The following is a 2,734-nucleotide window of genomic DNA, read 5'->3' as shown; positions in this document are numbered from 1 at the left end:
CAGCAGGAACAGGAGCTAATTGCCCCATTCAGTTCACTCTCGTAATGTGTGTGTGTGCAGACCCGGCACCTGCCGCTGTTCCAGCCAACCCTAACGCCTTCTGAAAACAGAAAGAAAAATTCAATGGCTTCAAATTGGATTTGATCGCAGCTTCAACATGCAGTTTCTCCCGCTCCTGTGTTGTCGTGAAGACAAGCTTTCTGCAACAGCGTTTTACCTCAGGGCTGTTTGTAACCAAATCCCTGGATTTTCAGCCCCTTGTGTTTTTTGAGATTACAAAAGGTGTCGTTTACCTTCTCAACCTGTGTGTGTATAACACCACCCTCACACCCACACCCCCTTCTGCACGGGGGCGCGTTGTTGCCTTAAACACTGCCCTCAGCCTGCTCCATCCTTACAGTTTGACAACCACCACCCACATCCCTGGTGAAACACTGGTCTCCCAGCAAGTGGGTCAGCATTTTTGCTCCGGGCTGACCCTGTGGGTGATGCTGCCCACGCTGGCATCATTCTGTCACGCTTCTGCATGAGGCCGTGACTCCTCCAGGGGATGTTTCCTCCTCTGTAGGAATCGATGGCCTCTCAGAATAGTTACCCTTGCAAGTACATTTCCCAACGGCCTTTGAGTCAGGTGCCTGCATGGCAGCTCCTTTCTCTTTCAAGCTCTTCAACTCTTCCAACTGGAAAAAAATTGAGTTTTTGGAAACCAGAAATCGTTGAAAGTGGTAACAAAAAGCTTTGTCTTTCTACAGAGCTTTCCAGGAATATCCCAGAATAAAACAGACAAACAAACAACAGCACCAAACCACCCACGAAATCATACTTCCCAGAGCAAACACTGGCCATTTGGTACCACGGGTTGCTTCTCTCATGGGACTTCTCAGGCTGAGCTGCTCAGCCCAGAGCCTGCCTTGTTAACACCTACCCGAGAGACCCCCTGGTCTTTATTCTTAGTGGTACCATGTACCAAAGAAATGAAAAATTCTTCTTGATGTTGACCTGTTGTTAGCATAACCTATTAGCAGGTGCAGCCCTGCCACAACCACGTGCTTAGCCACATCCAGAGGCTGTCCACAGCAAGCACAAGGGGCTCACGTGTGTTGCAGAGGAATTTGAAGCGTGCTCGTGCGTGGGCTTGCTGCAAAGCTAATAGGGTGCCCCGTGGTCTCCGGCTTACCAAGCACCTGCTCCCCACATCTGGGAAGAGGGGGACAGAAGGGATGGGGCGGTGTGAGCTGGTATCCAGCTCTCTGTTCCCTGACCTTTAGCAAGAGCAGGAATTGAAATGGGATAAACTAGAGAGATTTGGCCCTGCGTGGATTCGGCCCCAGCCGTTTCCCCTTTGCAGCGTTGGAAGGGTTAAGTGCTGACTGGCAGCATGGCTGAGCGCAGCCTCGGCTCCCCTCCCTGGCTGCGCTGCCATGGGCGAGTCTCTGGAGATAGGAGCAAATTCAGCCAGTGGAAGCAGATTCTGTTCTCCAAAGGCCGTAACATCTGACACGTCCCACATGGTTTAAGTTGCTGTGGTGGTGCAACTTCCCATGAGCTGAGACCACAAGGCTTTTAACAGGGGTTGCTGTGTGCTTCAGCTGTGGTGTGCGAGGCTCTGTGGGAGCAAAGTGGACTTCTCTCCTTCTCCCTGAGGTTAAAGGCTGTCTCTCAGATGGTTCTCTGCATGGGGACTCCCGCTATTACTGCAGGAACGAGCCTTCACAAGCTTGGAAATAACCTGGCTTTCCCTTGTGTACTTAGGGGCTCTCCGGGGGCTTCTCTTTGCTCCTCTACGCTTTCTTCAGGCATGACCCAAGGCAATGGCAACGAGTCGGTTTAAGGGGCACTGCTGATGACCTTGCCCCCCTGCCAGGCAGCTGCTTTCCTGGCAGGGCAAGGAACTAACCCCAGAGGTTTCGGCCAAGCACCACTTCAGAGCCAAATCTGCATGTGTGGTCTGTAACTGGAGGAGCAGCCACCATGGTGAGGACTGGGGACTGACCTTCCCAGAAGTTACTCAGCGGAGCTGGTGAAGGTAGCCAGTACTCTGCCTTTTAGAAAACGGATCCCTGTTTACCTCGGTGGACACCAGAAAATGGAGTTACCGTTTTCCTGCTAAAAGCTTAATTTCCCTCTTGGCACAGGCTCCAAAGGGTTTGGAAATGCCAGTGACTCTCTTCTGCAGCCCACGAGGGCTCCCTGGGGCTGCTGTCAGGTCAAACAGGAAAGCTTGGCGTGGCTGGAGTTTGGTTACTGCCAGAAAACACAGGGCAAATACCAGGGGGGCTGTGCTGCAGCAAGCTGGATGGAATGCTAGGAAGAGATCAGATGGGTGAAATCACAGTCCCTGGGGGAAACGTGGTATGCTCTGAACAGGAACAGCCTCATCTGAAAATAGCAGAGAGGGGGACAGCAGCAGACCAGCTGGGCTGGTTGAGCTTTGGAGGAGCAGCTTTACCAGAAAAGGGGAAAACAACCATGATGAGGATGGAGAAGCCCGTGTAGACAGTATGAAAGAACTCCCTAGTTTCACTATACTGTATTCCATCCCCCCACCCCAGTCTTTCAACACTCAGGGCCTGGGTGAAGAAAGGGACCTGGGCAGCATTAGCAAAGAAGGGAGAGGGGAGTCAGGTTAGCTGGCCAAGTCTGTGCAGCTTCGAGGTCCGAAGCACAGGTCTGGCAAAAAGACCTCCGGATATTCCAGCCTGCTGGCAGCACAGGCAGCTGTCACATGCTCCGC

Source organism: Buceros rhinoceros, unplaced genomic scaffold (genome assembly GCF_000710305.1).
Source record: "Buceros rhinoceros silvestris isolate BGI_N320 unplaced genomic scaffold, ASM71030v1 scaffold15254, whole genome shotgun sequence".
NCBI lineage: Eukaryota > Metazoa > Chordata > Aves > Bucerotiformes > Bucerotidae > Buceros > Buceros rhinoceros.
This window is presented reverse-complemented; position numbering follows the sequence as displayed.